General features: G+C 39.1%; 1 long non-coding RNA gene across 1 annotated transcript in view; it reads right to left on the reverse strand.

Moving 5' to 3' along the window:
* Window positions 1-12,672, reverse strand: part of LOC310843839 — a 237,494-nt gene that overhangs the window by 33,619 nt on the left and 191,203 nt on the right. The window contains exons 6-7 of the long non-coding RNA XR_014563677.1: window positions 6,502-6,565; window positions 4,421-4,609 (exon numbers count right to left, since the gene is read on the reverse strand). This is a non-coding gene — a long non-coding RNA (uncharacterized lncRNA). The remainder of the gene's footprint in view (window positions 1-4,420; window positions 4,610-6,501; window positions 6,566-12,672) is intronic.

Raw genomic sequence — 12,672 nt, forward strand, 5'->3', positions numbered from 1 at the left:
GAATTTTTTGAATTTAAATAATTTTTTTTTTGTCATGAGTGGTTGTTGGAGCTTGGGCAAACAATACATATATTAAAATTAATCTCACACCTGCTTATAGACTTATGTGGCATGTGTCATTGTTGCTAATGTGGAAGAGAATGCACATTCTAGGGACTCATACATATTATAGGGCAATTTAGAAGAAGCCACAGTTATGTGCTTCCAGACTTGAGTGGTTCAAATGAGAAGAGAATGAGAACATATTGGGTTGGTGGTTAAATTATGGTTATCAGACATCCCCATTTCACGGGGACAGTCCCCAGATTTACAAATCTGTCCCCGGACAAAATCCGTCCCTGGGATGTCCCTGGATTTCATTTAATGTCGCTGGATTTATATTTTAAGTGTTGTAGATTTGTTAGTAGGGAATGAATGTTGCGTGGTTGGTTCAACGGCACAAGACACATCATATGGGGACTTCCGGCAAGGGAAAATGGGTTGTGCCACAGCAGCAAGCAGCTCCTGAAGCCAGCCAGAGCCAACTGCGCTACTAAGCTGGCTTCAGGCTGTTGAGACTGCCACTGCCACTGTCGCGGGGGAACTGGGGATGCCCGGTGCATCAACTGGGGGAACCGCTCACACACACACACACACACACACACCCCGCGACCCAAATCAAGCTGGGAGTGAATGCGCCCGGCCACCCACCCAGCAGCGCTCTGGGGCCAGTAAAACCCCCGGAGCTGACACAGGGAGAAGGCGAAGAGAAGGAAAAGGAAGAGAGAGAAAGAGGAAGGAGAAAAAAGAGGGGAGCCCTGACCTTGCCGCGCCGCTGCGGAGAGGTAGGAGAGCACTGGGAGGGCAAGGACATGTGGCTGAGCCCAGGCCTGACCCAAGCCTACCCCATGGCAGCTAGTGCTCCAAGAGAGCAGGCCGGGGCACAGAGGAAGGCCGCGTGACAGAGACAACCACAGAAGGGAAGATATTACCTCTTAATTTTTTTAAAAAAATAACTTTTTAAATAACTTTTTCTCTCTTTTCCTAAAAAAAGTGTCCCCAGATTCTTGGGGGGGGGGGGAATCTGGTAACCTTAGGTTAAATTGAACACAGACTCCGCATCCTCTCAGCTGTACGCCAGGCAATGTTGTAAAAAGTAGTGAAAAACTGAGCAGGAAAACGATTAGCAAAGTCTTGAGTCTCTGAGAAAGAAGAGCTTCCCCTACTCTTTAAATGACAGACAAGGGAACTTTAGTTTAGAAGACACCAGAGCCTTGGGCAGACATTCTAGGTGTGTAGGTAGGTCAGGATTGTGCCCAATGGTCCTGATCCCATGCCATGCCCTACATCCATGCTGATACCCTGCCTGACATATGTGTGTACACTCAAACATGTGGTCCATGCCCAGGGTGTAGATCATACATTTGGAGCTCATGTATGTACCTGCTTAGGCCCCTTTGCAGACAGGTCCTTAAGCATATGATGGTTTGGTGCAGGAAAGAAGTATGGCCAGTGAGCATGATCACACCCACCACCATTTATGCAGCCTGCACATTTAGAACATCTGCACAGGGACCACATTGTGAAGTGAAGGAACTCAGGAGTATGGACTATTCTTAGCTGATACAATGGGAATGTTGACATTTGTTATCGCATTAGTTGAAGAGACTAGAATAGACAAAATAGAAAAGAAACATATTACATCTTGGATTGGTGAGCCATCTTCTGTTTAATTTTGCCAAAAGTCAGCAAGAGCAGAGGTCAAATTAAGTCCAGGATGTCACCTTTTCTCTTTTTGTATCTTTTATATTTGTGCAATATCTTTTTATATTTAGCCCAAACAGGGACCCGCATGAAAAGCAACTGTGTGAAAATATTTTTGAAAATCAGGTAATACATGCTCACTTAAACCAGTGAGGACAAAGGATTACAACGTTCAGCATTTAGATCCCCATTCACTCAGTTAGTCTGTCCTCCAAGTCCCCAGCAGCTATTTCCACAAAAAGAAGAAGTCTCATATGATGTCACCCATAGCTGGGCTCTGCCAGCTGAGACTCCAGGTGAGGGGTTGAATACTTCAGGTTCCCTCAAGAAAACCTGCAATGTCTTGCAAATTCTAAACTAAAAACTTACATTTTAGCCATGCCCCCCCTACAGAAGGAGAAAGGATTTGAACTGCAGTTGAAAGTGGTACAATCTAACAACAGAAACATCATGTGGGTGATCATAACTTGGCTCAAAGACTGTTGACTAGCTAAAGAATAATTTGCAGTGTTCAGCTGTTCTTCCAGCCATGTGGGGTCCCCTTGAGCAATACCCAAGTGGTTCAGAGACAATTTAAATTATGCAACTATGTGGGCTGAGGTGCTGAGATCACATGGCTTCCTCAATGCCAATTTTGTAGGAAAGACAAAGAATAATCACTCTGGCCCATATGCCATAGAACTGGCATTGGGGAACCCATGTGACTGTTACTATAGATCACATAGTTGAGTCATTTAAATAATCTCCCAGTTAGGGGTGGGAAAAATTTCATTTGGTCCACATTTTTCAGGAACAGACCTAGTTTGCAATTTCAGGGTGAATACATGGATTGGAACTTAATTATCCCTTAGATTTCACGCTTCTCAGAATTTTCTGCCACAGTTCTTGACTTTTAAAATTGTATCAATATGTATAAGAAGATGTGTTTGGAAATGCATACACTAAGATAAACTACACACCCACACAGACACACAGACACCTATAGATAAAATACACATTTAATTACATTTCTTGCACTGTTGCTTTTTTTAACACCCCTCCCCCCAGATTAATATAAATAAAAATATACAAAATAAATGCAAACCAGCAATGGCTGATCTGTCCATTCCTACTCCCATCCATGTGGAAAAAAGGTTACGACACATCTGTGAGAATATCTAAAGGGCACCTGTCACACTAATTCATCAGAGAAGCTGTAACTTGTGTAAGCAGACATACACATGATCTAGTCTCATATTAAATCATTATTTTTTGTTAAGTATTGCTCTAGAGTTAGTTACATCAAATTTAAACTATTTCAGATAAGTCTTAAGAGGAAAAACGGCAGAGATAAATATTTGTCAGTTTCTGTATGTAGCGATTAAGTCAGCTTTTCCAGCTTTGCTGCTGATATAATTAAAGTAGCCATCATTCTTTCTCAAATATCTGTGATGTGCAGTCACAGTCCATTAGGAGAACATGTTAGCATAGTTCCTAATACGCTGTAAATGAAATAACCATGTAATAAGGAGTATGTGAGCATCAATAAAGCTTCAGAGTGATTACTCCATATACATTTACTACACAGAGTTCACTTTATTAGATTAAAAAGATGATGAATTCCTCGATGGTTCAAGTGTGCTCCAAGGAAAGCTAGAAGGTTGTACAGTTAACTCCCAGGGTGTAACTCTAAACCATACAACCTACTACCTCAACCCGGATGCACACAGCTTCCAATGTCTTCTGATCTTCTGCATCTCTTTCAAATATGGCAGACACTTACCATTAATCAGTTTCCATCATGTTTAATATGAACATGGAAGGATCACTGAGGAGTTTGCTTCTGTCCTGTTGATATTGTGTGTGCTTCCACAGAATCAGCAACCCTCTTTCAAATCATGAGAGCATACTGAACATCCATGTGAGTTTCCCCTAGTACATATCAAGCAAATGCATTTAAATTGTTTCACCCTGTAAGTAATGTTTTTGAGGCCATTCACGTTACAGAGAAAAGTGGTGTTTGCCACAAGTATTCCATGGTGAACACCATTATTGTGAGGGTACATAATAGCTAAACCATACCACACCGTTAGAGCACATGTTTGGCATACGGAAGATGCCAGATGCTATTCCTGGTATTTCCTTATGCTTTTTTTTAAAAAAGGAATAAGTAGCATGTCTATTAGCCAATGAGGACAGAGGTGCCTGGCGTTCTCTGGTCCATGGGGTCACGAAGAGTCGGACACGACTAAACGACTAAACAACAACTATTAGCCAATTACTTCCCTCAGTATTTGTTTACGTGTGAGCAAACAATTCAAACCTTATGGTTCTCACACTTTACTGGGAACAAACACAGAGATATGCTGTGAACATCTCTTTACTATATTGTGCAAAACGACCCTTATCTTCTGAGTTTATTAATCCTACTGGGATTTAAGCACTTGGAAGTATTTGCAGGATTGAGGCCAACTGCCACAACCTGGAGGCCTGTACACACATGGTTTCTTGTTACCAGCTATGGCAGGGGTGCCCAAACTTTTTTCAAAGAGGGCCAGAATTGATGAAATGAACATGCGTGAGGGCCGACCAAAGTTGTTGAGCTTTTTTTTTTTACAATTTTATCCCAGAGTTGTTGAGCTGTTTTTAGGATTTTACCCTAGAACATATACTGCCATGGGGGCTGGATTAAACCGACTTTGGACATGCCTGAGCTATGGAATAGTCAATCCAATATTCCTGGGCAACTTCAACTTCCATAGGTGACAATCAGAAAGCCAAATGGTCTTTTGAGTTCTCCCTTGGCAGAACACAGCCACTGCTTTTAATCGTTGCCCATTTTCCATACTCTTTTCTGGAAATGTATTGTGAATTTAAATGTATTCTGCTTTGAAGAGATAAAAACACAAAAGAAAAATAGTAAGATTTCTCCCTCATATGTTCGATGATGACAATGCTAAAACCAAAATATAAATTTGAAAAAAGGAACATCCATTCTCTTTGACAATAGTTGCTCAAAAATCAGTCTTTTTTTACCCCAAGTTGTGACTTGCTATATATATATTTGGGTCAGATCACCAGACTGACACAGACCCATAGAAGCGAGCTTGTGCAGTACACTTCACCACAAGATCGGATCTACGGGTTTATGCCAATTGGCATCATCTTTCAGATTAAGCAGTGTGGGAGCAAGTTAGAACAAATCATTGCTAAGCATTTCTGTTGACAAACAACAACTTCCAAATGCACATTAAGGGAAAGATAAGAAACAGTTTGAATGTTCAAAAACTACACAAAACAGATACAAAGTTATATGGTAGCAAATTCAAGTGGGTTTTGAGCTATCAAAATAACAGCATCTCAAATTTCGTAAGCCAAATAGGGGAAGGGAAACTATGCAGATTTAATATGATTCCTGATGAACGAACGATATGTTACAAACAATGAAAATCCAGCTACTGAATCTGAAAAGACATCATGTCCAAGAATCAAAACATATCTGCTCCAAGTGAAAGTACCAGCATACTGCAAACTTTGTATTATTTGTGTTACGGTAGAGTATATTTACTCAAAATTTCATAAATGTTTACCCGAACAACAATGACAAATGTAAAAAATTCTCCTCTTGTGGCTATTAATAAATTATCCTAGTTTTTATTGAATCAAGTTATGAGGCCTTCTGCCACATCTGGAAGCAGCCTTTCTGAAGTATCAACAGGTTCTCTGACAATCGAATCCTATCCATGTCTACTTTGAAGTAAGTTCCACTGAATTAATGGGGTTCAATCCTTGTTAAATAGATTACATCCTGAAGGAATTATCCTCCAAGTGTCTTTCATAAACATACACACCATTATTGTAACTAAAAAAAAACCTACATAGCATAGATATATTTTAGGACAGAGGTGCTATATCATTTTTTTTTAAAAAAAAAACCATCTACACTAACCACATAGCTTTAAGCCAATGTCTTTTATTGATTAATCCAAATACTAGCTGTATGGGTATTAATCAATCAAAATGTTGTTCTCTTTTGAATCAGGTTCAAAATGTTTTTATTCATTGGTAATTTAATAATAAAAGTGTTCTAGCACTAAATGTTTAGAATGACCCAAATGTCAGTGGTTGGATATATTGTCATTTGGGGGCAAGTAACTTGCATCTAAGTTTCGGACATTGCAGGCCAGTAACTGAAGTTATTTGGCATTTTAGTCATTATTTAACAGAAATTCTATTTATATTTCCCACTTCAGAAATGAGCATCTAGCAACAATGCTGCTTTTAAAATATTTGTAACTTAATCCAAATAATTACTTCATCGTCCCAGAAATGTTTATCCTTAAATTCTTAAAATCATACTTTAAACAACATAATTATGAATATGGAGATCAGCTTTGCAGTTATACATTTATTTTAGGGGAGTGCCATGGAAAAGTTTGACCAGACATTTACCATACCATACAGATGAGTGTGGAATATATGCTGGATCCCCCAAAGTCCATTCTACATCACACCTGTTGTTAGTTTAGTTACATTAATTCTGCAATTCTAACTTGTTTCCCTTCACTGATAATACTCTCTCTGTGGTAAATGAAACCAAGATATTTGAAAGGAAAACAACAAGGAACAGAAAAGCCAGTTGAACTGCACTTTTTTCAGTAATCATATCAATATTAAAGAGGTATTATTCAATTAAAATGAAATGCTAATTGTTAAAAATGCTTTAAGAACATGATTCAAATATGAAAATAGTCACATATGTGTTTAACATTGTATTACCTTCATTCAGTTCTTACATGATCCAGTTCTTCGGTTTTCTTTTCCATTTTAATTTTTCACAGCACTATAACAAAATGAAGAAACACAACATTAAAATGTTCTACAATACGATCCATTTTAGAAGGTCTCTTGATCATGATACTAGCACAAAGAAATGTGTGCTCCTGCTGAGACCATATAAAGTTAATTTATTAGACAAAAGTAAGAAAAAAGCACACTTATTTAAAATATGTAAATATATAGAAGCTTGTCTGATACAAACAAGCAAAGAGGGACAAAATAGATTTGCATGTTTAATAAAATGAAAAAGTGTGACTTGAGTAGGAAGATAAAAGTGCAATCCTAAGCATGTTTACTCTTACTTTCATGAAAGTTGCATAGGATTGCAGCCTAAAACTATAAAACTTTTAAATACAGTGATTTATCTGTTCACATAAGCAATAACTTCTTAGTCTACACAATAATTACTTTTCCATTACAGCATGGGGATCTATTGGCATATTTATTTTAATTCCAATATGCAATTCTTTTACTATAACGGCTGGGGGGGGGATATATACTCAAGCTAATTAATGCTGCAGTGTAAATCCTAGTTAAGGACTTATATTTGTCAAATGTGAATTATCCTCCCTTGGCAGTTTCTCACTGTTCTTTGTTTTTTCTCTACTCCTTGCAAAGTTCAAAACAGCATATTAGAATCCACATTTGACATCATGCCACAAACTGTTAGAAATATTTACCCTTCATGTCCCTAGCATGTGTAACCTGCACAACAGACAACAATCACTTTTACACAAATCATTTCAAAATATTTAATCTAAGTTATAATTCATAGTTGGAGCTGCTTTTTTAAAGACACAAAACAAAACTTAGAAGTATGGAAAGGGTTACAAACATTGCCCATTGATGTGCACAATTATTTTCCAGTGTTTCAACTTAAATTATTTCTAATTAGAAATATGAAAGCTGTACAGCAACGGAACAGTTTAAAGGAAACTCATTTGCTGAGGCGGCATTATCCTTTAATGCCATGAGTAACTGTGCATAGCTTCTTTGTAAACAAATATTGAATGCGTGGCCTCGCATTTTTGTCTGCCTAACTATTTCTGGACAAGTGCTCCATTACCAAACATCCAAAAATAGACATTGTTACTAACTGAAAACCAGGCTTGCAATATGAAAGTTATAATAACACGCTTTTCATTTCTGTCCTTATGCCACTGAATTCTTCATAATGCAGTTAGACAGAAATAGTGATAAACTTTCATAGGCATTAGAAGAATTACATGATTGTTTCAAAGCACTGACGAGAGGGCTGACCCATTGTACCAGTTTTGTGAAGCAGGAATAAAAAAATTAGCCTGCGTTCTTTCGTAGCAGCAGTCTATATACCTGAAGGCATATAGAGATTATAGTCAACATTTATCCTGAATAGCCATAAGACAAGATGACTTTGCACTACTTCAGCACTTAGCTAAGATTAAACGTGGCCCAAAGTTAATCATAACATTCTCGAGCCTCTGTTTACTATTGTATTTTTAGCAGTACTCAGACATGACTGAAACAAAAAGATATTTTCAGCAGTGTGATTGGTCAAGAACGTTAGCGTGAATAAGACAAGGATTTCAGCTTCAAAACGAAAGGAAAACAAATTAACAATATCTGCTATACCTGTTTCGAAAGGTGCTTTATCACTCATTGCAACCTACTGATGCAACAAAAACACAGTTTTAAATGAATCGAACATCTCAGCTGATTTAGTTATGTCCTAAGAAGCCCTAAGACATCTTGAAGCTCCTGTAGTTAAACATGCCAGTATTTATTATTTTTTGTGAACAAGTCAGTTGACTTTCTTTCCAAACTCAGACTTTGTAGCTTCCTAGGCACCGTCTAGATCCAGGAGTGAGGAACGGGGTGTCTGCCGTCTTTTTCGTTCTTCTCAGAATTCCAGGCACATGGCACTGCGCAAAAACTGCACCAATCCTTGCGACGGCCGCCTGTGCAGGACCAGAAGCAGGGCAAGCCGGGGGGGAGAGGAGGAAAAAAATCCACTGAACTCCTGTGTTGATTTCATAAATGATGCTTGCATAAATCTGCCGAAGCCAAGGGGCAGAGAGGCAGAGTGCCAGTTGCTTAAACTGTGCTTGCAATGATCTCATGTTCAATGCTGTTGTCGGGTCTCCCCAGCTCCAACGCCAGCACATCCAAACACTTGAAACTTTTATTCTCCAGACGCCCAAAAGGCTTGTCGTAAACTACCTCCAAAATGCTGCCATGCCACCTTTCAAACAAAACGACGACTCTCTCTTGAATTTGTCCTTTTCAAATGCAGCTCTCTTTCTCTTTTTAACCCTAAATACTCTGTTTAGGATTTCCTCCTCTTTCCCTCACATCTATCAGGAGACAGATAAGCAACAGACTGTATCAGGCGTGAAAGGGGCAGCCTCTTGGTGGCCTGCCAAAAAAGGGAAAAGAAGAAGAAAGGCAAAGTTGTGCTTCAAGGTTCTGTTGCTTGCTGAGTCTGGTTAAAGTCAAGTATTAAGATCCACCATTTTCTGAGCCACATAAGGAACGAGGGAAAAGAAGCCAGAGGTTGCATCTTTCCAAGTCTCCGTTGGCACCATTGCAAAATCTCAGCCGTAAGGTCACATGATTTTTTTCAGCCAAATGTGGAGTGCATTCCCATAAACCATTCTGCTGATACTGCGAAGGCAGCTATTGTCTAGTTTATACCCAAAGTTCAGCCCACTCTTCATTGAATTAGCTGAAAAATGCATCACCTTTGGGGGTTGGGAGTCATGGTAACGTCTACCTGGCAAGCTGCCCACTTTCTCTGCCCATCAACCAGAGGCGGAATTGTGCTGCCTAAATGTAATGATGACTGGGAATGTGAAGAGTCGTCCAAAGAGAATCTGATTCTTGTGAAGCCTGTTCATTTGTGCAGCTAACTCTGGCTTCTTGTCGGGTTGAGGGGGGTGGGGCAGGTAGAGAAGAGAGGACATTCTTCTAAGTGTAGCAATTAAAGCCCTGATAGACATGCTTACTCTGAAAATGCATTCTGTAGCACACCCAAATACATCCAGAACTGATTTTTTTTCCTAATGCACATTTCCTAATTTAAAGCAGTGCTTGCTTGTTTTGTTTTCCTGAATGCAACATTCCCTAAATATTTTCCTTCCTGATATACTGTATATTTATTCTAGCTACTCCCTCCTCCCCACTTTCTTTATTAGCTGCTGATTAGATCTAGGCAAAAATTATAGATGTGCCCAACCATGCCACAATCAACACCGAGATTGCAATATCACTGTAATCGTCTTCAAAGCAGTCTGCCAAGAAAGCCACTTGTGTTTCCACAGTATGAATGGCTTCATCTTAGCCCTGTTTGTTTTCCAATTCCTAAGCCACACTCAAACTACGTGTTTGATACATTAAAAACCGGGTACTTATTCTTACTCTGAAACCACACAACTTGTTGCTATTTACAAACAGGCATTTTGTAAATATATATATTTAGACTCATGTTCAGGGGTACACTTCCAGAAGTTGTTGGCCTTCCATCAGCCACAGCAAGCATGACCAATGGTCTCAGTGATGATGAAACTTGTAATTCAGCCACATGTGGAGAGTCATACATTCCCCACTCCTGCACTATGCAGAATAATGGTTTAAGTATTAACATCCATTTACCTACTGTTTTTAAAGTGCTTTTCCCCACCACACCAGCAACCTACCACTGAAATGCAGAATTTCTTCCCACTCAAATTAAGGTGCATTATGCTTTCTGGATTACATTTAACCTAAATACCTGCATATTACTATTTTTCAGTCTCCCTCGTCTGTGGGCGACAACCCACATTCTAAACAGTAGTATCCAGTTCAGCATGTAAAAACTGGTATTATAGAAAATCCCCACCATTCCCTTCTAGACTCTGTAGAGTCCACCGGAAGGTGCTCTGCCTTTTTCCTATCAAAAAATCGGACACCATGGGAGGAATTCAGTGCCACACTGTTACAAACGTTCAATCTGCTTGCCCAGTAGAACCATCTCCCCTCTTCTCCCTCTGTGAACTGTCCTGGGAGGTTCTTCCGACCCGACCCTCAGCCAATTTGGGGTGTGGAGGGCATACAAGGAGAGGACAGCCCCACTGGGCTAGCAAAAGTCCTTCTTTGGTCTTTCACTTGCAAGGCCAATTAGTTGGATCTGGTGTAAGCACTGGGGGCCAATCAATAACTTTTGGTTTTGAGTTCAAAATTTGAAGAATTCTGAAGAGATGATTACTTAAGGTACACTTGGTTTTACACCCTCAAACTACCCTTGATGCTAATCATGTATCTCACCCTTATGTGGATAATTTATCTTTCAAAGGTGGCCAACACAGGGTCCCAAGGATGACTGGGAGTGTTTGTGTATTTATGTGGGGCAGAGCGGCTTTCACCCTCCCACCACTGAAATCCCACAAACCTGTTTCTTAACTTTTATCCTGTACTCTAGTACATTCAAATTTGGTTTTTAATTCTGGTCTGCAGGCTAGCTTTGTAAAAACTACAGATCACCCAACTGGATATATGATTTGCTGCAAGTTAAGAAGCCAGGTAAGCAAAACATGCAATAGTAGAATGAAGAGGAGATGGGAAGAAGAGAAGGGAGTGGATGAACGTGACTCTCATTCATACAACACCAAACCATGGTTGGGAATTACATGTGAACCAGCTCAGTGAGTACACTGAAGCCTGTTTGGAGTTTATAATAGTTCCAGTTTCATAAACCACCATGGAAACTTTGATGTTCTAAAATGGTCAGGTCTTTATTGGGCTGGAGGCATAGGTTTCCTTTCTCTGACAGAAGGAGTTTCCTCTCATGAAAGGAGTCTTATTTCATAAGAAGCTCCTTCCATTGGAAGAAGGGAACCTTTAGATCTAACCTATTATAAAATGCTTGTGACAATCGCACTGTGATATCTGCTCCTCTTCATAGAAAAGAAGCGTGAGTGTAGGCATTTGTCTAAATGTGTGCAAGTGTACAAGCCCCGAAGAAATGTGAAATAAGAACATAGTGATAGCTTAATGATAAGCTTAAATTACAGGAAAAGTAAAATTGTAATGTAAAGTTGTAATATTAAAAATACCATTTGGAAGCAAATACTACTAAAATCAATTGATCTTGGTTCCAAGTAAAACAAATTTAGGGATAGGATTTTAAATAAGTTTATAGCCTTGGGCACAATCTCATCACATCCTTTCTCTTTCTTTCCCTCTCATATAATCAGTGCATGGTCTTAATATGAAATATGTTTTGATATGATAAACAATTTGCATTACTGAGGAATTGTAGAAGTGCCACTGAGAAATTACTAGGCAATTCATTTGTGCTTGAGATGATTTCACTCCATATTTGACACCAAGATCTGGACAAAGTATGTAATGCTGCAATTAGAATGTGTGATTCAAAACTATGGAGGGCCATGAGAGGTATGTAGGATGCTCAACAACGGTTCTTGATGCTTTTCTTTATGCTATCAAACCAGCTGACCAGGAATAAATGATCAGGGCGGGGGCCTGGTGACGGGAGGAACGGAGGTCCTTTTATACCAATATTTTCATTGTTTCCATACTGGTAAATGTGGCCATGGTTGCACTGCCATATATAGCTACAATATTTTCTATACATTTTATCCATTGCATGCAAGTAATAATAAAAGTTCTATTCGGCAGTATATGTAACTTATATTCAACTCACCTAAAATCAATAAAAATGTTATACTGTATTTCTTTATTATGGAAAACTTATTCTCTCAAAGCAATGGTTTTAGCAAAAACTGCATTTGCTTCAATTGGTTTTCTGTTTCATTTTAAGGAACCAACTTATTCAAGTAAATGGAATAACTTGCATGTGCATGAATTTCTGTTTACTTCCATGTGCAAGTCCTTTGGTGCCCATAGAACTTTTTCTTGAACATGCCTTTCCCTAAGACTTTGAGTGAGCTGCCCTGTGAAGGTGTGTGTGGTTGCAGAAAATATTCAGCAGATTTCAACTATAATGACATATATCGCTGTCCCAACCAGTCCATTTTAGGCAGGCAGACATGCATAAAGGTCCACCCCACCCCACTTTACTGAATGTTCACGCACTTTACTAAGTTCTAAATGTGCTTTGAAGTAAATGCTGTC

Source organism: Podarcis gaigeae (genome assembly GCF_964106915.1).
Source record: "Podarcis gaigeae genome assembly, chromosome: 4".
Lineage (NCBI taxonomy): Eukaryota > Metazoa > Chordata > Lepidosauria > Squamata > Lacertidae > Podarcis > Podarcis gaigeae.